This window comes from Chaetodon trifascialis, chromosome 4, assembly GCF_039877785.1.
Source record: "Chaetodon trifascialis isolate fChaTrf1 chromosome 4, fChaTrf1.hap1, whole genome shotgun sequence".
Lineage (NCBI taxonomy): Eukaryota > Metazoa > Chordata > Actinopteri > Chaetodontiformes > Chaetodontidae > Chaetodon > Chaetodon trifascialis.
This window is the reverse complement of record NC_092059.1, coordinates 16,631,588-16,656,166: the sequence shown is the minus strand read 5'-3', so window position 1 is coordinate 16,656,166 and position 24,579 is coordinate 16,631,588.

Below are 24,579 nucleotides of genomic sequence, written 5' to 3'. Positions count from 1 at the left end.
TGGCAAGATGTATTAGGAAATACAGGAGACCACTAAGTGGAGGAAAACTTTAGCTTCTGAACAGTGCATTAAGGTGATTGCACTGGATAATGCTCAGAGGTTGCTGGGAAACATAAGTGAAATACTTTAAGCAATTCTGTATTGTTACAAGATTGATGGAAGATCCCAATTATGGACTTGCTTATTCATTCCATGCAGTGATCTATAGCATCAACCCCAGTATCACAGGAAAAGTAAAGTTGTATCTGGTGATTCAGATGGCCTGGGCAAAAGTTTCTCTGGAGGGGGGTGGACAAGCTGTGCCTTTCTCGGATTCGCTCTGTCCCATGTTCTATGAAGGCAGGTTGTAAATGAATAAACTGGCTTAGGTTTGTCACTATTTGGGACTCCACACTGTGTTGTTCATCCTATGCGAGTCCTGCAGGCCTGTTACTTGACCCTAGTTTACGCAGAAATTCAACTTCATTGTTGTGTATTATAAATAAAATTAAATTCTTGAGCTCTGGTTCTCTCTGCCACAATATACAACACACAGTAGCACAACAATGTGAGGTGCATATGGGTGCGTCAGCTGTTCAGCAACTTGACTGTCTGTGGAAAGAAACTGTTACTGAGATGAGTGGTGTGTGATTTGATGTTCCGGTAATGGGTTTTTGTTTTTTGTTTTTTGTTTTTTTGGATGCAATGAGTGAGAACAGAACATGAGCAGGGTGCCTGGTGTCCTTAATGATGTTTTGGGCTTCCCTTTTTGTAGCAAGTGATGTAAATGAAGTTGTGGTCGTTCCGTGCCAATGGTTTGCCTGCTGTCTAAGGTCTTTACAAGGTCTTTACAGTCAAAGGTCTTTGAAGTAGTTTGCAGTCCAGTGCAGTCAGTTTGCCAAGCCAGACTGTGATACAAGAGGTCTTCCAGTCAAAGGAAGGTCAAGTAAAGTTCAGTGCTCTCTGTGAAAGATGTAAAGTTGAAGTCACCATATTCCCTACAACTGCCACCATTTTTTCTGACATGCTGTTGGTGAAGAAAGTAATTTTTATACTAATGTCAAAGTGTTCAGCTTTTATGTGCATGTCTTTCAATTTCATCCACTGTTGTGAATTAACTGAATCTCGGCTGTTGTCTTGTAAAAGTCATGTCAGGGTAGGATGAAAAACATTGCACTGAGCCTTTGGGGCAGTCGCTTCATGACATTAATGCCTATTCCACTTTTTTCTTTCCCCATTGGGAGTTACCAAAGCAGATCGTCTGCGAGACTGAGCTTCACCTAACCCAGCAAGGAGATCCTCATTGATTTGGCAAAAGCTTTTTACAACAGATACCCTTCCTGATGCAACCCTCCCAATTTATCTGGGCTTGGGACCCGCACTTAAAAGTGCAGTGGTATCTCCAGAAGCCGGGGAGCAACCCGGTGTTCATTGTCTTGACCAAGGACTCTTCAATATGCGGACAGAAGGAGATGGGGATTGAGCCGCCAACCGTCCGATCATATGACTCTCTCTACCTCCTGAGCAACAGCCACCCCACAATGCCTAGTCCATATGTACATGGGTATTTTTTTCAACTGTAGATTTTTCTTCCTTTCATCCACATACAAACTGCACTTCAGAACTGAAAAGACCTCTAGGAAAACCCCTTCCGAAAATCAGTTTTGACTTTAAGGTTAGGGTTATATAATAATAATAATAATAATAATAATAATAATAATAATAATAATAATAATAATAATAATAATTTGTATAGCAAATAAAGGAATCACATGCACCAAGTGGGTTCATAAAAAAGATGGAATGGACATGAAAACAGATACAAATGAATGTAAAATCAGATTGAAATAAGGATGAAAATAAAAAAAAGACAAGTGCATAAAACCAAGCATCTCAGTGCTTAGAGACTCAGTGATAGTCTTGCAGAGCTCAGCTAATGTAATCCAGGTGAATTTTCCCATATGCACATCATTTTTACAGGGTTAATTGAGCTCATCTGTGTTCACATCAGCAATAATGTTGGCTCTGATTGAGCTTATTTTGTTAGTAAAGAATGTAAAGAATGCGAGTTCTTTACAGTTTGATGAACTGTGGAGTGGGGGCAGTGCTGAGCAGCTGGTCAATAGTGAAGAATAATATTGTAGAGTTCCCAGCATTCAGTGTAATAATCTTGGAAAAGTAATCTTTCTTGCCCAACATATTGCTTTTTATAGACGGTCATGACTTCTTTGAATATATTATGGTGAACTGTGAGCCCAGTTTTCCTCCATTTCCTTTCAGCTGCTCGACAAATTCTCTTCATCTCATTAACACTGCTGTTGTCTGTCAACCTTTTTTAACCTTTAGTGGAGTAATAGCATTTAAAGCAGATGATATGGTAGTGTTAAAATGTTCAACCATGTCCTTTACAGAGCAGCCATAGCTGTGTGATTCAAATGATTTCATATTATTACAAAACTTTTCTTTAGCTTTGCCATCAAGGAATTAGTTGGTATCAAAAAACACAGAAATAGTTAACTGTAATACTGAGACATCTGAGACGTTCTCCATGTTTAACCCTGCTGTTATTACCAAGTCCAGAATGTTACCGTGCTGATAAGTGGCTTAATTTACATGTTGGATAAGTTCAAAGCTGTCCGGTAAATTCACAAGCTTCATGGCGTTGGAGTCACTCTTTTTGTTGAAGTGTGATCAGCTCTGAGAATTCCTGCAAAAACACTGATGAATATCTTGGTGGTTGATACAATGTAACAGTGAGCACTGATAATTCTGCTTTTAGATCAAGGGCAATATATTCAAATGATATAAATTCACCCAGGTCAATATCATTACACACAAACTGTTTAAAAAAATGACTGCAATGCCTCCTCCTTTCCTGTTGTGTCTGATTGACTGATAAAAAGCATAAATTGGAGGACAAGCTTCTATCAGTGTAGCTACACCAGTAGTGCTGTTTTGCCAGGTTTCAACTAAAAACATAAAATGCTAATTATTTTCAGTCATCAGATCATTCACGAAAACAAGGATTTATTAGCCAATGATCTGACATTAAAAAGAGCTAATTTCAGCTGTAGGGATTCTGTGATAGGAGACAAGACTGACTGTGGCTGAACATTGACAAATTTCAGATTAGGTCCGTGGTTGCTACAATGTGTGTGACCATGCCACCGGCTGTTAGAGACCACCAGTATGTTTAAGGAAGTGGCACAGCATCCGTCTCATTTCAGATGGACATCTGAGTGATGATGGCCGTGGTTACTGTTGTTTAATAGTTCACCGATTTGATTGAGCTTCACTGTGGCAGCTTTCACTAACTCCTTTGTTGTTGTCGAGGCCAGGACCCTAGAAAGAGATGTCAGTGGAGAGAGGGACGAGGGGTGTTGGGTCCCTGACTGGGACAGAGACATTCTCTGGGTACCTTGTGTGATGTGAAGCAGGGACTTCACAGACTTTCTGCCTGTGTAGGCTGACCTTGGCACTTATTTGTATTCTTGTTTTGATACATCATGCCAAGGGCATGAGGCAGGTTGTTGCCGAGCAGTCTGCAACCAGTGATGTTTGGGTGTGCTCCATCAGGCCTAAAGTGTTCTTTACAGTTCCAAAACATGTTGAAGTTGTCAATAAACCTTATCGCATGATTGAGGCATTCCAATGTCAGCCAGATTCAATGCCTTTCCCCAAGGTCGGAATGGGGCTGGATATGAATACATGTTGTGAAAAAGTCAAAAGTCTTTTTTCAGAACCTCAGAGCCAGTTTTCCTTCACAGAAAGTCTAAAGATCCAACATGACTAATAATGTTTCAATCACTTGGACGTGCAGAGAGGGTGCGTGGCAGCAGCTCTGTCATGGTGAGATTTTCAGTCTTTGCCATTTTTACATGCCTCGTTATACAGTCCCCAATCAGAATTGTGTCTGGCTTATGAGGTGTGGGTTTACCTGTATTATTTCTGGCCCTTGGCTTGTCAGATGGGGAGTTAATAATATTTCTCCTGGCCTTGGACCTTGCAGTGGTCTTGGGGCTGTTTCTTGGGTTTTGGCCAGCCTTACTGCTCATGGTGTGGTGATTAGTTTCCCTGGCCTCAACATGCTTAGTATCATTACACTTTTTGTCGATCACAGGCAGTGGTTCATAGCTGTTTTGCAGTGAGAGTTCAAGTGGTGAAGTGAGCATTGGTGCCCTCTTATTTAATTTCTTGGTGGATTTGCCTTGCGGCAGACAATGCCAGACCAAGTCCTGGCTGAAGTGGATGCTCTCAGTCTGGCCCCAGTCCTGTGCCAGTAAGAAGCATCATTAGGTGAATCTAGATTGGGAGCCTCAGCAGCTGAACCAGTGGTGGTAGGACACATGCAGGGCAGTGTGTCGGCCAAATCTGTGCCAGGATGCTCCACAGCACATAAGTAATCCCATGTAAAGATGTTCTCTTCATCACTCTAGTCAGTCACTCACACTCTGTGCTGCTCACAGATGTTGCCATATTCTCTCTGTCTTGATAGCAGGTTTCCAGTCACAGAGACAGCACAAAAGGCTTGTGCTGTTTAGAAGTCACGCTCACACAGTACTGAGAAAGAAAAATGTGCTAAAAATATAATTAATCATTCATTTATGTCTCTGTCATGTATAAGTATCCTGGATTTACTGTCTAAAACTTTTGGCAGAGAAAAACAAGGATATCAGGAAAAGAATGTAAGCAAGGCTGAGAACAAGCAGGAGAAGCATCTGCTCTGTAGGACAGCATGAAGATGCAGTGAGGTGTGACACTGCAGCAGCAAGTGCCCACCGCCTGTTGGTTTGGCATGCTTTTCCCAGCACTTCAGTTGTTGCACATTTGCACATTTTGTGTTTGCATTTTGATAGGGATTTTTTTTTAAACAGTGCTTGCTTGAAACTGTTTTTTTTTTTTTTATTTGTTGAGAACAAAGATTCTCATTAAATAATTCTCAAAAATACCCATCTAAGTGTGGATGAAGGCACAAGTGACAGGCTTGCACAGAGAGGCTAAGGAACCATGGGGAAACACAAGCAAGGTGATTCACAAAGTACAAATTTAATGACTCATACACGGCATTTAGTGCACTTCAAATACTGAAGCAAATGTATATCTACACAAAATCTGACAGCACTGCATTTAGACATATACAGGAAACAATAAATCTGGCAAGTTGCTGTCATTATACCTAATTTGAGCAACACAAAAGGAAATTTTTCTTGTCCCAGAACTCAATGTTTGTTTGTTTGTTTGTTTGTTTGTTTTTTGTTTGTTTTGTTTTTTGTGGGTTTTTTTTTTTTTTTTAATTTCTAAATGATGTGCTGGCTCAACTTTTCTATTAATGCTAATGAGATACTAATCTACTATTAAGATATTAAGAGCTGATAAACCAAGGTATGATAGATAAACTATTCATTATTTCCACCTGAACTCATTAATTCATCATGAACTCTATGTTTACAAAGGTCTTATAAGCAGTTCATTATTTTAAGTGTTTTCCATTAGCCTAGAATAATTGGACGCTTCTCAACAGAATGCATGCAGTGACTCTCATGTTGGCTGAAACAAAGACACATTGCAAAGTAAGGGTGCACACAATGGAGCTATTATTCCCAGAGAAATGTTATTTGTAGAGTGAGGAAAGGAATTTGTGCTCCTAAGTGATGTGTAGGCTCCAACCTATTGTTAGAGTCATTTCCTCAATATATTTCCACAAAACAACCTTGTGCTTCATCACCTCATTAACAATAGTGTGCAATTTCGATGCTCTGGCTTGAAAGAACAAAGAGCCACTGAGATGAATTGGATGCTGAAAGACACTGGCCGTATGTTCCAGCTGTGAGTGCTGCTGATGTTTTAATGAAAGTGAATGTGCCAGGCTGACTATTCTTTAGAGCCACCACAAACCTTGGCCATAATAGCCAGCAGCCACAGGGGATCTGAGCATCCACAAATGCATCAGCAGCCTGAAAGGAGAGGACATGCGGGCAATCACCTCAGCAGGCCTGTCATTCTGATCGCATATACATCAACAGGGGACCAGCTGGGATCAAACCAGCTTAGTAAGGGTCATAGCAGTGACAAACAGGAGCATTAATATCACCTTAATGGCACAGTAAACACTTCTCAAAAGCTAGAAAATGACAATACTGGAAGGGTTAAAAATTCAAATCCCCATGTTGTGCAATTAGTAGATTCTTAAGCAATTTAAGAGTTCAGGATTCCCAAAGGGGTGTCCTTGATATTGCTCAGTACTTAGGGTAGACTGTTGTACCAATGACAGAATGGATGTAAATCCAATCAGTATAACTAGAGACCAATCTAAAAGGCAAAAACTCATTGAAAATGATGAGATGACAGGACCTGCTTCCTGCCCCTGGGTGGTACAATATCAAGACAAAAGAGAGAAAATGTATGACACAGTAACGTTCAAATCATTGAAAGATACAGTCAGGTGAAACTGGTTGTGGTGGGACACAGTCACTGATAAACAATACTGCAAGAAATGGCATTTGTATATTATAAAAACAAATTGTTTCAGATTGTCTGGATACTCTGAAAAATTTTATGTCAAGTTTGGTTTACCAAGTCAGTCATGGTCTGTAGTGCTTGAATTAAATCAGCCTTTTACTCCCCAACAACAACAACAACAACAGCAGCTCAACCTGGCCATTCACCTCCCTCTGCTCCCTCAAGGCTTCCATACATTGCCAAGGAAACCACACATTGCCAAAATCACAATGGGAGGAATTCTAACCTTAATCCATTGTTGATAAATTTACTGTATGTAGTGTTTGATTAGCTGTGACATAGTTTAGCTTACATTTAACAGTGTGGGTGGTGACTATGGTTTTCCCTTCTGGGCTTTGACTGACTGAGAGTGGTAGTATCAGCACGTGACCCATATAATGACAACTCAAATTTGGCTCAGCTTGCTGGAGCAGTGCTGCTGTTCAGTGATCCATTCAGGTACTGAAAACTAGTATACTCAATGCTCATCTCATTACAGCCCCAGATTCTTGCAGCCTGCAGTGGGAACTGACTTGGGTGCATAAGATGTTAATTCATTTCAGGACTTATATGACTTGGTCATATAAGAATTTCAAAATTAACTCCCTGAATGAATCATTACATAAATGGGCAAAGAGTCACACTACTATTGCACTACTGCACATTTTTCTTAATATTAATATGAGCACATGTTGCTCCATAGGGGTGGCTGTGGTGCAGTGCAAGATGATTCTGGAAACAACCTTGGAGTCCATTCTAATATGCCTGAAGTATCATGTATTCTGTATAGTTGGCCTGTATATTTGTTGTTAAGGGAAGAATCGCGATCATTGCTTACGACAAAGTGGGAACCTCTGGGACTGAAAAGTGAAACCAATACGGAGATCCCAAAAAGTGCAATTACTCGAATGGCCACTTGAGGCAGGCTCCAATTTTTTATAGCTCACTCCTTGAAGGATTCAAGTTATGCATAATTATTGCCATGGCTCGTTTGAGTGACAGCTACCCACTAGATTTCAGTAGCCTTCATTCAGTCTGCCTCAGCTCCTCCCAGGCTCCACTTCATTGCCCATTTTTAGATTAGCAGGAATTTAGCTTAGTCAGCCACTGCCAAGATGGCGATGACTGGAGTCAGTGTTACTGGGTTTCACAGTGGCTCTTCAGAAATCTATGAGATGAGACTACATCCGCATTTTATACAATCAAGGCTTATGACCCACTAGACGTCTGTGGCGGTTTTATATCTGCAGAGACCCTGCCTTCTGCCTTTATTTTCTTATTTGGCTGTGTTTGGGACATTTCTTGGTGTCAACATTTGGGCAGTGCATGTGTAGCTTTCAGGGTGTTGTATGTGATATACTTTTGGCAACTGTAGTCAGGGTGTGTGTCCTTCTGGTAATTTGTACCTGGGTTGTTTTAGATGGGTGTAAAGCGGCAAACCAGACATTCGACTGATATTGTGGTGATCTTATTGAGTGCCACTGTCACTAACCACTTAATTGCTATTGATGTGTGTCCTCTGCCTTTTCTCTCTCCTGCAAGGCCCTGATTTGAAGGGCTTTCCAGCTAAATTTGCACTACCTGTACCAGGTGCCCAATAATGATCTCAGTCAAATGGAAATTTATTAGAGCAGATTTTCAGACTTTCAATGGGATTACTACAATCAGTGGATTTGCTCATGAAAGCAAAGTAAATCTGCATGGCATTTACACATTTGTTCAACTTAGTTGAACTCTAACATGACAAATTCTCATTATTGGCCAGTTGCAAAGTGTCAAGACAGTGTTGATGATTGAGGGAATGAGGAGGCCTCGAAAGGCCAATTTTGCAACCATTTGAACAGGCAAAACAACGCAAAGGGCTGCGTTGGTGAGAGTCTGTTGCTTCAGGTAACAGTAAGATGATAAAATCGGATCAAGGAAGGTAACTATATTATCTTTTGTGACAATGATTTCAAGGTAATTTGAAGAAATACTCAATTCGCATTACAATTTAATCTCTCAGGAATGTACACTTCCACATATGTGACCCGCCACGAGAAAACCAGCAACAAGTCGGCCCGGCCCAAGTTGAGTAACCAACGAAAAATCTTTTTTTAAAAATTGGTGATTTTCGTTTTATTGCAGAATATGTAAGTTGAAATCATGAAGTAGCAACTCCATGTTTCAAATAACAGTATTGGGGGCCTTAAAACCGTAAACTTTGTATTTGAATTTGGGTTGTTTTAGCAGAAATTCACGGTCCTAGTTGGGGGTGTGGCGATTCAACAGTAAATTAGCATACTGGCTTTCTTTGGCTATCCACGCTGGTTATGCTGATGCTGGTAATGTAGTGTCTACATGTTTGTCTTCGTTGGTGTGTTCGAGTGATTTTATGTTCTCGTCGCACTTGTCTGTCCCAATGCGCACATACAGCCATGGGACTCTTTTTGACATCAGCAACACAGCAATTTGCATATTAAACCCGGCACATGCCGGCGGCCCGTCTCGACACCGACCCCCACTACTGCAGCGCACCTGCAGAGGAAGCGCCACAGGCAGTGCGAGAGGAGGCAGAAGCGGGGAAAGCATGGGGGTATCCGGGCTAGGCTAGCAACGAATCCACCTAAGCCAGCTATACCATCTATTATACTCGCCAATGTACGCTCCTTGGACAACAAACTGGACCATATACTCCTTCTGAGATTGACCCAGCAGACCGTAAGAGAGTGCTGTGTTTTCGTTTTTATGGAAACATGGCTCAATAACAGCATACCAGACTCCGCCATCCAGCTGGACTGGCTACTATGCTACCGAGCAGACAGAGCCCTCATTAGACCCGCGGCGCTGTGGTGATTTGTAGACACAACCCTCGTGGAGTTTATGATCATCAATGATCATGTCCTGTACATATAGCAGCACTGACAATAAAGTTGACTTGACTTGAGAATCCCTTGGCCTCGCAGCGGAGGAGCTGGAGCGCAAGATCTCATTGTGCTGATCAGCCACAGGAACTCATTCAGCAGCAGACTGATCCACTGCACCACAGAGTGACAAACTTATTTTACTTTATTTAATATTAGAAATAAGTATCTACATTTGCTCCTTCTAACTCTTAAGTATACTGTATTACCTTTCTTGTTTTTCATTTTTATTCAGGGGCTTTTTGTAACAAAAGAATTTCCATTTCCATTTGATAACCATTGTTCAAACTACTACAGTAGTTTGAACAATGGTTAGGGGGTTGAACTTATGTAAATGAGATGCAATGAGCAGCACTGTTACCTGGCTCCCCTGGTAGGTGAGAATCTTTCAGGCTGGATTTCTCAAAAAACTAGTTTGAGAAGTGCCTACATTCAATTGGCCACCTCTTCCTCAAATATTTTCAGATTTCCATGTGTTAGACATCATTGGAAAGCTTAGAAACTACACTTTCGGAATCTGTAAATAACTCAAAAATGCTGGTTTTCTCATGGCTGGTCACATATTTGATTGTCCATACCAGCTCTGTGATGGATTACGTTATGTTGCAATGCAGCAAAAAGTTCAGCAGCCAGTTAAAGGTTAAACTTTTTTTGACAGACAATCCTGCCTTGTTGCCTCTGGTCTGGCCTCATTAAAATGATTGAGGGTCTTCTTCCTTTCACACATGGTTAAAGTTGGTCCTGATGTGGCCTCAGACCAATGAATACTCACTATGGCACCAAATTTTCATCATTAACTATTTTGCAAGGATGTGCAAAACTTACTGGTGTGACTGAGCACTAAGGCTTACTATTTCCGGCTTTGCTGATGAAAGAGGCAGATATTCACCCAACCACAAGAAGTAGTTTATTAAACAAAAAAACACTGCCTGTTTTAATTGTTTGACTTGGATTCATGGCACTATCCTAAACAGAAAGAATTTGTTCAAAGTAGAAAACCATATTATATTATTAATTTGCAGGACTTGTGAGAGAAACCTACCTGATTTGAAATAATCTAGTCAGTCATTGAAACTATTCATTATTTACTAGACATAAATTAGAAACAATGACAACAGAGGAAAAAAAAAACATTGTTCTTTATTATTATTGTTCCTTATTGTGCACCATCTGCAATAGGTGAAAGGAAAAACATGCATCTCCTGACATACTAAGCAGACACAATTACTTAACACTCAACCATTCCCAAGTATATTGCTTCTCAATAGAGGAATTAATTCACTAATATGACACTAAATTACAACATTGTTAACTACTCAGTGCGGATTAATCTGGTGTAAAAGCTCATCATTCTTGTGTAAACACCAAGAGAGGATATTAATTCAACACCCCTCAGCTCCTGAAAAGTGGAAATCTACCTAAGCAGTAATTCGTTGAGGGTTCTGTTGGTGGCATGAACTTGATTATGAATGAGAAATTTATGGGTGGAACATCAAGACACATTACACAGTTGACCTGTTTCACAGCAGAGATTTTGACGTGTTATAACACATAACACAGCTGTAATTGATAGCACTAATGATGGCTCCATTACATTTAAGTGCTTTAAGTTCCTCAGTAGGACCAGGGGCCCTGAAAGTGGTAAATCTAAATCAAATGCAGCCATTAGTAGTGTTATTAATGACACCTGTGTTTGTCCTTGTTACAGCTAGAGCAATGAAATACAAGTGTATTATGAAGGGAGGCATTTATGCTTTACATGTCAAAACCCAATAAGTGTTCAACATATGAGAGTACTACAGATATCATGTATGTAATTCACCTGTAAGTGTCCTCCATTTATCAACATTCAACAGGTTTCTACATATAGGTGCTATTTATCATATTTGGTGAAAAAATAAATAAAATAAAATCATCCAGTATGTTTTTGTGTCTGGTATGCGTGTCATGTTTTTGATGTACAGGTACAGTATATGATGGACTGTCAGGGCTGTCATCACACCAGCGGATTCTACCAAACTTAAAACAAGTTTTTGTCCCAAAGACAAATACAAATGAGGGCACTTGCGTACATTTAAAAAGAATAAGCTTGATTCTCTCTACAGCGCTTGCAAACATTGTCATGGAGATAAATTGGGGGACATTTTTTTTGAAGAGGCCATCAATCACTTGTCTACTCTTCACATAGATTTATATTTTATACATTTATGGCTGTTATCAAGAGTGCCATTTGATGAGTGCAAGGAAAGTTTTGCTGAAGGGCAGACAGCTGCGAAGGGACACATACTTTAATTAAAAGTTCATATGAATTTTTGCAAATTTGATTCTGTCTGGAGGCAGCACTGCCATGCTACTCCTTTATAGGCTTTATGATTGTTCTGACTCAGTCTGTCAAAAACATTACAGAGGGCCTCCTCCACTTCAAATGATGTCTGAAAAAATCGTTTAACATTAATATTATGTTTAGAAGTGAAAACTGACATTTTGCATAACCCATTACCAGTATTACTTTCTTTTTTGGGGGGGGGGGACTCAATTGGATTTTTTTATTTGTTTTTTTAAACAAATGCAGTTTCATTTCAAAACATTAAAAAATGTACAAATCCACATCCTTCAGTAGTTTCTGGAAACTATTATTTGTTTCATTTTATTTTTATATTTATTATAAGCAAAATTATCTTTCTGAGAACAATATGATTTCCAGATTTCAATACCACCTAAAGTGACTTAAAATACTTTTTCTTTATTTCATTATTGCAAGGTTGGCACAAGCCTGGGGCAACGACCCTCCTTCTGAAGTGGAGGGGAAAATTATATCAAGAAATCAGTTTGAGATTCACTTTATTTAAAAGGCAACAGAACCACTGAAGTCTGGATGTGTACAAAATGGGGATAGCAATTGTTTGTCCAATCACAAAACAAGCATCACAACAAGTCAACAAGGCAAAGAGTGAAGGCGTGAAACAAAGGCTGTGGTAGCTTAACCAAAGCCAAGCTTTCTTGAAGTTGATTGCTGGTTTCCATTGATTGTAGGACTGTTCTGAGAGTCACTGTGAACATCAAGATGTACTGTGAGTAGACTTTGTAAAAAAAAAAAAAAAAAAAAAAATGATGGAAACTAAAGAAAGTGACAGCAATCGTGTCTGTTTTTATATTATCCACTTTTTGCACCCATTCCCTTTTTTGCATTCATCTGAAAAGTCCTTTTTTCCAGACATTACATAACTTGAAAAATAGAGTAATCTGTCCTGAATAATGTTTCATGTCTTCCCCTGCTGTACAATGAATCTGATATGATGATACACAAATGGACAGGTGCTTGTATCCAACATGCAAATTAAGGGAATGCAAGAGTATTCCACCACGTACAGCTGGAATGTGCTACACTACCCTGCAGACAAATGAGTGCACTGGTGCTGAAGTGACAGCAATAGTGTGTGTGTGTGTGTGTGTGTGTGTGTGTGTGTGTGTGTGTGTGTGTGTGTGTGTGTGTGATGCGTGCGCACACTTGTTTTTCTCCTTTGTGGGGTCCCAATAGCAGCAGCCCCCTCACGGTGGGCACTTTGTGGGGACCACCATAAAGGACCCCACCACATTAATCATTACATTTTAGGGTGAAGAATTGGATTGAGGTTAGAGTAAGGTTGAGTTAAGTTCAGGTTTCGGTTTCGATCTAGGTTAAGTTTAGGGTTAACGTTAAGGGCTGGGCACTTTGGGTAAATCTACAAGAAATACCTTCCCCCCAAGTGATGGAAATAAGCGTGTGTGTGTGTGTGTGTGTGTGTGTGTGTGTGTGTGTGTGTGTGTGTGTGTGTGTGTGTGTGTGTGCGTGCGTGCCTGTACTTGCTACATAGTGGGGACCAGAACAGGGTTTTTTTAAGTTGTGATGGTTACAGTTAGGGTAAGGGGGCTAGGGAATGCATCATATCAATGAATGCCCTGACAAGGATAAAAGTGTGTGCTTGTATGTGTATTTTGTGTAGACAATGTATGTACTCACCATTTATTATCACTGAAGTTAATTCCTTCTCATGCTGGTATTTAAAAAAAGAACCTTCACATCGACTTATGTGTGAATGTGTATACATTGTGGTTTGTGAATGTGTGTGTGTGTGTGTGTGTTTGTTTGTGTGGCTCTCCCTCACAGCCGGCTGTTAGAGGGATTGGAAGCACCACGTAGGACAGCCCAGAAGAGGCTGGGCACTCTTTGCAACAGAAGGTACATTGGTTGTCTGGTGCTGCGCTGTTCATCAGCTGCAACAAGCTGCTACCTCCTGTTGAACCCATGTTCACTGGGCGGTCAACATAGAGTGCAGAGCGAGGCGAGGAAAGATGGAGATATTTGAGTACATGGAGAGAGAAAATGGTTAATAGTTTTAACAGGGAAGTAAAAAATCAAGAGGGAGAAATGTTTAGGGAGAGTCCCAGTCAGTCATTTAGCTAAATTAGCAGTATATTCACAGAAAAAGTTTTCTTATCTGACCATAACTGAAAATGTATGCATTACAAGAACATTTGGAAGTGAAAGCATGGATCAGTCCTTGGTTAAGCGCTGTCATAGCTCTTCTTTTCCTGATTATTATTGTTGTGGAAAAGCAGAGAGAGCAACAGACACCACAGAAGAAGAAAGACACTGATGATTAATATGAAGTTGACAGCTCTGCACACATTAAATGCATGTAGTGTGATCCCAGCTGTTACAGCATCAGTTGCTTGCTAAATATGGCTCACTAAATATGGCAATACAAAGACATTAATATGAATGAGCATGCGAAGTATCTGTACTGTATGTACTATGCAGCAATGTCAAGGGAAGGTAAGGGGAAAGTCCACACAAGGAAGAGAGAAAATTAAAACAAAAGGATACGAGCACAAATACTATAGGAAAATAAAGCAGAAGGAAAGTGACCAGTTGCATAATACTTTTTTATCTGCACCATTGTGAAAGAGCAGCTTCACTGTCCACTTATGAAAACTTTTACCAATTATAATATTATGAAGAATATCATATAGGGAGCATGGCAGCAAAGTGCAACATAAGCATGAGGGGTAAAACAACAGAAAACTATGAAAATATTTAAAAGAATGTAGCATCTAACTAAATACCATATAGAATGGGTTATATCAGTAATACTGTGCAGTAGTTGTTATTAAAGACATTAAGTGAAACAATACACAAATAAAATAACTGCTTCCTAGACAACACAAGACACAGTCCACTCATTAAATGTAGTAGAACTGCTGTAGTCATAGTGTTGTGTTTGGACACGATCTGGACCCAAGAGTAGATATGCAGACAGAGAGCAAGGGTAAAATAAGAGTTTATTTAGTGGACAATGAAGGAAAAGGGGAAAAGGAGATATGGATTGAAGTCCAGAAAGCCTGGGGGTCAAGCCTTGTGGATAGATGATCAACGGCTGTGGACGGAGGGCTGGAGACTCAAGGTATGCAGGAAATGCGTAACTTGGAAAACCTGGGAATAGCAAGTCAGGCAGAAGGCACTGAGGTGGAAAGCAGCTCAGAGAAATGCAAGAGCGCAGAGAGCTCAGGTGTGAGTACAGTGTTGAAGGCACATGGTAGTAGAAGCACAAATGAGACTAGGTGGTGATGGCTGTGGACTAGAGGCTCGAGGCAGCTGGAGGCAAGAGGCTGGGCAGCATCGTGGCAGAGATGCTGGAGATCAGCGCAGAAGAACTCAGCACAAAGAAAAAGACACAAGAGATCAAGCACTGGCAATTGACCCGAGAGAAACAAAGACTAAATCTAAACTTCTACTGGCAGGTAGCACTAGTAAAGCGGCCAACTCGACCGATAGGCAGTGGAAACAATCTGGCAATGAGTCCTCTGCAGTCCTCAGTTTTTATGCTGTGCTTGATTGTGATGAATCCCAGCTGTGTTGGAGCCAGCTCCCAAGCCACCTGGAGAACCAGTGTTTCTTATTTACTGAACCCTTTCAGTGATATTTGATGAACTATGTACCTTTCACTTAAAAAAGCACATTTGTGAATGGAGTCTGGCTTGCTGAATACAAGAGGAGAAGTTGACAGTAGCCCTTGAACCTTGAAACCTTGAAAAGAAATCAGTTCTAAGAGGGGAAAAAAAGCATAGAATTTTCCCTGTCCCATTTGTTTATGTTCCAGCAAACTGGATTATGCTATCACTTGAAAAGCACAAGTTGTGCAGGCTTTGAGCTTGCCAATGTACCAGCATGCTGTATGAAAACACGCCCCCTTGAAGTAATCTAAGGGAAATCATATGAAAATCAAGAGTTTGTATGCTAAGTATTGAGTTTTTCTGCTTGAATAAAAAAAAAATGATTTTTTTTTTCCTTGAAGCATAATAAAACCTTAGACACATGGCTCTAAGCATCTGTGAAATGCTCATAATTGAAATCAGCCTGTTACATCAGCTGGATCTTCAAAATACATATTTATTTATACAGACAGTGTGTTTGTCATCTTTTTTTCTTAATGCAAATGTGCAAAAAGTGAAAGTTACAGTAACTTTGAAGCAGCAGGGAAGAGGGATGGAGAACATGTATAGTTAGCTCCATGTGGGAGGAAAGAAATAGAATATAGCTGCAAAAAGAGAGTATTATTATGCATGCCTGTACGTTGACAGATCTAATTCAATTAACCAGCAGGAGTTCTGACCGAGAGGCAAGCATTGTCACCCCGATGCCTCGTGTTTGGATGTGGAGTTATGTAAGACGCCGCTAAGACGGTAACAGCCGACTGGGTTGTGGAGGGCAGGAATCTGCTGCTCAGTTTTAATGAGTTGGAAGTATAATTGGAAAATAAATAAGAACAAAATATATTAGGAGTGATTACTGACCTGAAGGAGATTGGTCATCAGTCTTTTTATAAAGCACCACTTCACGCTGTAGAAAATCTCATGTGTAGTATGTGTGCCTAATATGACATTTAATTAAAAGATTACATTCACTGTCATTGTCATATGCCCCTGTGGCCCGTTAAAACCCAACTGTATAATGCAGATAGGAGAAAATTAACTGAGGACCTACCAGTTTTTTCTTTCATTTCTTTTCTTTTCTTTTTTGTACCACCTTTGAGATGCAATCCATAAGGTTCTGCATGAGTCTGAAATTTCAGCCCAACTTTTATTTCCCTCTTATGCCAAAGAAGCAGCCCAAAGCTAAAAACTCTCTCACCTTCTTTCTTTCTCTCAAATCCTTCTTTTGTTTTCATACAAAGCAGGAAAATACCTGCCACCTTTTCAGAGTTGCTCCTCACAGTCAGGTGTAGACATTCTCCTCTGGAGCTGACTGCTGTTGGCCCTGTCTTCTGCTGTTGGCCCTGAGTCCTAATGTCTGAAAAGGAGATAGGCAATATGCATGAGGGCACCTTGACAGCAACATTGTTGATGGAGAGCGTGTCTCTGGTCTAGGTATTCTAAATAGTGGCCTCATGGTAACACAAGTTTCTTGAGGCCTCCATTATGAAGTCCGACTCATAAAGATTCACAGTTATATTCTCAATACTCATACATTAAACAACACAGAATTAACAACAGCTCATGTTTGCAATTCAAATTTTCAGCCATCAACTTGGCTAGAGAAAAAAAAAATCTACTTAATTCTCAGAGTATTGTAGTGAGAATAGAAGAGTTCAGGATGTGTGTCAGCAAGCCTCTGTCCTGCACTAAAGTCTTCTTGAGAAGACCAGACTAGGTCCAGAGGTGTTATTCTGTGCTCTGGTGTCTCAATGGAGCAAAATTATGTTATATCACCCATGATTATCTGTCACATAATTCAAGTGAATATTGTCAGTAATTGGTAAAAATGGCTAAAACTTGACCTTGTGATGTGAAATTCTCATTGAAAAAAATGTTTGTTTGGATACTCCAACTGTAAAATATCTATAGTATTGTAGAATTTACTTAACAAATCATAAGAGAGCAACATATCTGCCTGAATCTAACATCATTTTAAGTCGACATGATGGTACTGTTATGATTGTTATGATTTACTGCATTTGTTTAGTGTATCCTGGATGCTGCGTGTCATCCTGGGCACAAGAGGATGTGTGTGTGTGTGTGTGTGTGTGTGTGTGTGTGTGTGTGTGTGTGTGTGTGTGTGTGTGTCTGCTATTTAAGGGTGAGGTCGGAGGACCGCCTCCCTCTCCTGCTTCACCTTACGCTTCCAAGCGAGGGCCGTGTCAGATGGTGTTGCTACCGCTGCGGTCGGTGGCTGTGCTTGTGTGTGTTCGTCAATTGTTCTTGCTATTATTGTAAATACTATTAATATTCTATTATTATTATTATTATTATCCTAACGAGGTGAGATGGATAGTAGCTGTAGGGGAGGGAAGCCGTTTATGTTTACTTGATTTTTCTCCTCTTTTGGGTAGGGAGGATGAGAGTTTTGTAATTCATTTTATTTTATTTCGGACAGGTAAGATTCAACAAAAATGGAAGTCTTTTGTTTGTTATGTTGGCCATGCCCTCCCCGACGCCATTGCTACCTGAGTTAATAAATAAACCTTGTTAGAGTGCAGAGAGTTGTGACTGGCCTTTCTTGGGAGCTGGGAGGAAGAGGGGAGCCCTTTTGTGTTGTGTCCTGGTTCCCCTAGCCTGGGGCATAACAGTACTGTTAATAGATTTTTAGAACAGCTTTGATAGTAATGTCATTCTTGTCTTATTACTCCTTCTTGGTTATAACAGTGTTTTCTATAACTTGACGGTGGGATTAGCTCCACGCATGGCGCTGATTGGCTAATCTTTAGTTCCCCTGTGGCGCTCACTGAATCAATTGCTTTTTCAACCAAGAAATGCTTGTTTTCACATCATGCTGCCGGCTGAATCAGTCAGCACAGTGGAAAAGGTAGATTAAAAGGTCAGGACCCAGGCGAGGGTGAATCCAAGGTAGGAAGTTGGACCATCCATTGAGCAAGGCATTTAATCCTCTGGTGATCTGTTCGAACTGTTCATAGACAATACTTCAGACTTGATCAAGTCAAGTCTTGTATCAAGACGCAGGGCAGTTTAAACTTCTAATTTTATTTTAAGTCCCTTCGCAAAATAAGACACTGTAATTTCAAATTTTTCTGAAACATTTTCTATTTTCAATTAAATCCCACAATGAAGTTGACTCCCCCCTTGTGCAGTGGCTATAATTTAGATTTTCATTATAACAGTGGGGGCTGCACGGTGACGTAGCAGGTAGTGCGCGTGCCTCACAGCAAGAAGGTCGCAGGTTCGATTCCCGGGTCGGGCCTTTCTGTGTGAAGTTTGCATGTTCTTCCCGTGCATGCGTGGGTTCTCTCCAGGTACTCCGGCTTCCTCCCACAGACCAAAAACATGCTCATTAGGTTGATTGGTGACTCTAAATTGCCACTAGGTGTGAGTGTGAGTGTGAATGGTTGTGTGTATGTGCCCTGTGATCGGCTGGCGACCGGTCCAGGGTGTACCCCGCCCCTCGCCCGTTGACAGCCGAGATAGGGTCCGGCCCCCCCGTGACCCCGAAAGGGACAAGCGGCATAGAAAATGGATGGATGGATTATAACAGTGTATGATATGATGATGTGATAACAAAGTGACAATATGAAAGGGGCTGCTTGTAGTAATTGACTCACAGAGAACTATCACCCAAATCTGCAGCTCCCCTCAGGTTTACAGAATTTATAGCGTGTCAGCTCGCTGTTTACTGTCTGACTGCAAATTTACTGTTTTCGTCATCATTATTCATTCTCACTGCACTCATAGCTTTGCTTTCAACTTTATTCAGTGAAAAGCCTCAGCACAGCAGACAGACATAGTTACAATATGATACAACTTTATTGTTAGTTTACATTAAAATTAATTTTGCACACTGATTTTGGTCTAGCAACAGGATAGACTGTTGCATAAAAGAATTCTTCAGCCTGTTATGTTTCAATGCAGAGACTAAATCCACAACTAAATCGCTAGTAACTACCTTGTGAACATAATGGAGCATTTAGGAGCTAAGGAGTCAACTATTTCCCGTGGGAGTTGGTTGAGTCCAAATCTAATGGAGAGTAAACAGTGGGCTTACACTTGTCAGGTGACTAATGCACTGCCCTTGTGTGGCCAAAAAAGAAAACCTGTTATTGCAGGTCTGATGATGTCTTTCACATGACCCCCAAAGCACTGAAACTAGGACTATCAAAGAAACAATCATCTTCTATTTAGTTTATGAAAAGGCTGCTGTTGATGGATTTTTTTCATCAAGATGCATCAATTAAATGGCCTTGTGCTCGGTGTGAGGAGAAATTGCTCCTCTACATTTGGGTCAAGTAAAGGCACATCTGACTTGTACAACCCTGATTCCAAAAAAGCTTAATTGACCTCATTGATTTTTTCAAATACACGCTTATTGGGAGGGGTGTGGGTGTTTCTATGTTCAATGTAGTATTGAACGGTGTGCATGTGTATTCCACTCTGACCTTTCCGAGTTGCTTTTATTATTGACTGCTTTGGTGTGTTCAATAGATGTCCAGCAGTTTTTTCTCCACAACTTTGTTGAGGATGGTGGATGTGAGACGATGCATGGAGAATTACTGTGTCCCAACCTTCTGCCACTCTGTCAGTACAGTTCAGTAGTTTAGAGCTGGAAAACTCATGTTCTCCCCCTGGACCCAAGTTTGCCTGGTCTTTTATGGCTGAGTGGTGGTATGAGACTGTTTCAGGATCCAGTCACACTCCACCCTCCTGCAATACATTGATGCTGAAAGTTAACAATTACTGGTTCAGGTTTGGCCTACTGTGTTTTTTGGGGGGCATAAAAGGTAGGGATGTGCGTGAAAGTCAATTAAGAGTTGGTACAAGAAACAAAAGGTAATCTATGACTAGTTACTATTGTATATAGTATAGTATATTACATATTATAATATTGCTGTCTGTGTAGAGTACTGCCTCATTGATTGCACATCTTTTGCGTTAATTTAACTAAAATAACCTTAGAAGTACAATGTTATATTTGTCTATATATCCAATTATATTACACTTTGTAATAATAACATTCTAGCTACTAAAGCCTTGGCATAGCCTGGTTTCTTTGGCAACCTTACCTTATCTTATAATTGCTTTTAATAGTGACTTTGATGAAGACCTTTATATTCTACTACTTGCACGTCTGCAACAGGTAAGCTCTCATTTTAATCTATGCAGCTCTGACTGCAGAAGCTCTCGTTTCAGCTGTGTCTCTTGGGCGTAACTGCAACATAAAGCATTTACTAATGGTTCAGGCTAATTTTTTTTTTTTTTGACAGAAACACATGGTTGATGCCATGAAAAAGCACTGAATGAATATAATAATTTATTTACATTTTGCAACCTAGGTCAGAGCAGAGTGTGCTGCTCTCTGGACAGAGAACCTGGTGGCCCACAGTCCGTGTTGGACTGAATAGTTTGTTAAAACTGTCCCAAATGCATAAGTAATAACTTAATGGTGCCCGTGTGGATTTGAGGTACTGAGGATTTCAGTGTGACTAATATCCTTGTGTCACGTGCCATGTACATCTCTATTTCCCCTCTGTATCCTATTGCTCATACTTTATATTCATAAGAAGTGATAATTTAAGGACCCAGTCTTTGCTGTCTAGAATAGCACTCACTTCTGCATTTGTCTTTTTGTGCATACACTGTATATGTAACTGAAAAGCAAAATGTTATATCAAAAAACAAAAACATGAAATAAATGAGACCAGTGTTTCGACATTTACTGGGATCTGGAAGTTGATTAAAATAAGTCGTTTTTGGTAATTATATTACAAAAATTGTAAAGGATGCATGGCAATTTGTACAATGTGTTTATTTTGTTTACCTGAGCCATAGCACACATTAGCATCTCTCCAGGAAGGGAATCCAACAGGGCAATATGAAAACAGTCAACTGCCTCCACATCCCCACTGCATAATTTGCACCTGCATTTCCATTTTTTTTTTTTTTTTTTGTATGCTAACTTAAAATGAGTCATCTGGTGCCCTGCCAACTTAAAGTAGATGGATTTATCAGGAATTTGAATAAAATGTCACAATAGCTTTCATTTCTAATTCATATCTCGTTTCTCGTCTAGATCCCTTCCCCCCTTCAGCTTCTTTTTTCTTTTTCTTATCTCAGTTAGTTTTTTGACACCCTTAGTTTGTTCTCTTGGTTTGGGTTAATATCTCTGTATCTAATGTTTTAAATAATCTTTTGGTAGTCATAAAGAGCTCATGATGAAATAGTTGATTATAAACTGCTACAGTATCAGTCAAGCCTGCAACACGGCCTTTCTGTAGACCGTCTTGGTCAACAGGACATGGTGCATTTTAGATTTCAGACAATTAACACAATATTTCTTTTGCAGAAATAGGAGAAGCACTGACTACCGCCATGACAGAATTTGTGTTTGATTGACAGGTGGTCTCTGGGAAGAAACTCCAAAGATCAGTCAAACCAGGGATCACACAGATTGCTCGTTTAATATGTGCTGGAAGTGTATGACTTCAACTGTGCTATAATTGGTGCTGTAATATCTCCAATTTGCGGAAACTGCAGGTTCGGTTACCATATCCATTCTTCAAGCAGTGAGACATTGCTAATTATGTATTTTTTGGAGTGACAAGCAGAGAAAGAATCAGAGAGTGAGAGGCAAAGGGGTGCTGTGTTATTTCATTCTATTGCACTCTGACCTCCTAGCGAAATGAACTCGAACATGTACTGTGTGAGTGTGTGATATGGAAGGAAGCCAGTTTCTATTTGCACTGTGTGCAATATGGTGAGTGATAGCTCTTGTGAATTATCTGATCTATAAACTATAAATAATTTATGTACATGAAGAAGTTTCAAAGGGAATGCAGGTTTAATTTGTTATTTTGCTTTATTTTCTTAATGACAATATATTGACAGATTGTTGCATCTACTCTTTTTGTTGTTAGTGTGAACGATTCCCAGCCAGGCGTCCAGGACTGGAAGGTCATCTGTTCGAAAAAGATAACTATGGGAAGAGCGAATGAGCAAAAATGGCAGTGTATGTACAACAGTCAAACACATCACTGCTTAAAAATGTGCTATACTTGCTGCAGTTTCAGAGATGTAAATAGAGGCAATCTACTGAAAAAGGAAATGGATATACATTCCCATAAGGCAATACAACCGATTATGTGATATTTTTGAAAAACTGGATATTTTAGATCACACGCTGGTGGTTTCTAGGTGAGGAATTCTATGAGACAGTGAGCTTATTTACACTTTGGAGGCCAAAGCTAATGCAGTTATTCATTTTATTGGAAGCAAGATCTACAATTCAATTCAAATACGATTCAGACTGAAGTGATGTAACCAACTCAGTAAAAGTACCGAATGAGTGTCTGAGCGGATAGACGGGCAGTGTGCTGCAGGCGTGTTTTGAGAACTTATTGTGGACACAAGTGATTAACTGCCAAAATGGCAACAACTTATAGTTTTGCATAACTGCTCACCTAAAACTACAAATTTAGGGCACAAATTCAGTAAACATCTCTATTGCAAGTTTGATGGTCACACATAATAATACAGGTGCAACCTTTTTTGCCATGTTCTTGTGAGTGATATAAATATGTGATAAGTATGATGGAAATAACAAACAGTACAAATCTGATGAATGAGAAAAGGACACTATCACATTGAAATAAACCCTGCGTTTGTTTCCTATTCTTATCATGTTTGATAAAAATGTCTGCTCCTTGCAGACATACTGCACTGTACAGCCCTGCATGAAAAAGAAAAAAAACAAAAAACATTCATAACAAAGCATATGTTATGTCACCTTGACTAGTAGCAGGTGAACTTGATATATGATCTTTGTACAAGAGGTCAGCTTTCACTTCTGGCATTATTCATATTCTCTGATGCAAAACAACCTTCTGTGTTGCACAGTACATGTGCAGGCAAGCTACAAGGCATAAATATTCATGGAAAAGTGTCTACAAGGTGTTAAAGCTTACCTTTATTCAAACTTGCAACAGATGTCTAAATTTACCTGTTGCATAATAATTAAATATAGCCAAATGAAGAAAGACTTTGAACTAATCAGTGAGGGATTGCATGCATGTAAGCACTTTCAAAGACTAACATATAGTATATACAAGGCAGGCAACTATACAGAAAGTTATACAGTATTCAATAGAGAGATATATAGATAGACAGACAGACAAACAGACAGACAGATGGGAAGAAAGCCAGAGAGAAAATTGGATATAAAAAAGAGTGAATTATTGAACACATGAGCTGATGACACAGTGCTTCCTTTTCTGCATGCTGACCTTCAAAGAGTGGTTGCAGACTTGCTGGGATCAGGCCATGCAGCGCAAAACCCTTCTGGATCCCCTAATGATCCAGCTAATCAGGTTAAGATTTTTTTTTTTTTTTTTTTTAAATAAGCCCTTTAATTTATTCAAATATTCAATGCACAATCCTCATTTCATTTGAAATAATGAGAGACAAGGAGAGAGGGACAGAGACAGGGAGGGAGGCAGTGTGAGAGTGAGAGAAAGCAGCTGAAGAAAAGAGGGAGAGAATGAATCAGAGCGGACAAAATGTAATTTGTCAGCCTATTCAGACAGCCAATGCCTGAAATGAGAATTAACAGAGAACGTAGAAGACTGCTCTTTAATTGGACAAGTCTGCTCTTGACATTTTCAAGCCAAACTTCAGCAACGATGATGGCAGAGAATGTGTCATAACTACAAATTATTCTCTCTGCTACCAGCGCTGATGAGCAGATTCACAAAGCCTTTTTAATTCGTTCACCATATTTACATTTTTTTTTTTTTAGCTGGACTGTGCTGTCCTTTAAAATAATGCTGACAAGACTCTCAATGCTCACCCAAGGATGAGTAGACATACCCACATCTGCAGGAAGCTTATTCTTTATTTCACTTTGGCACTTGACTTGTGGAGGCACCATTTAAGTTTGCAAAGATGAATGAATATTAGTATTTCCAATTTTTCATTCCAAGTTAATTTGCTTTTTGTTTTCTGAGAGGCAAGCTGGGAGACTTGAGGAATGACGACCGACCCAAATGTAGTATGTGTATGTACCCAATTAAAATATATTCTCTCCACTTTTACATGGCACCATGGAGCAAACACCGAACAGCTGAACTTGATTTACAGTAAGCTGCATTTGCGTGGAGCACTTTGTGGGACTGCTCTCAACAGCACAGAGGACCACAGCAGATGTTTTAGCAGCTTTCAG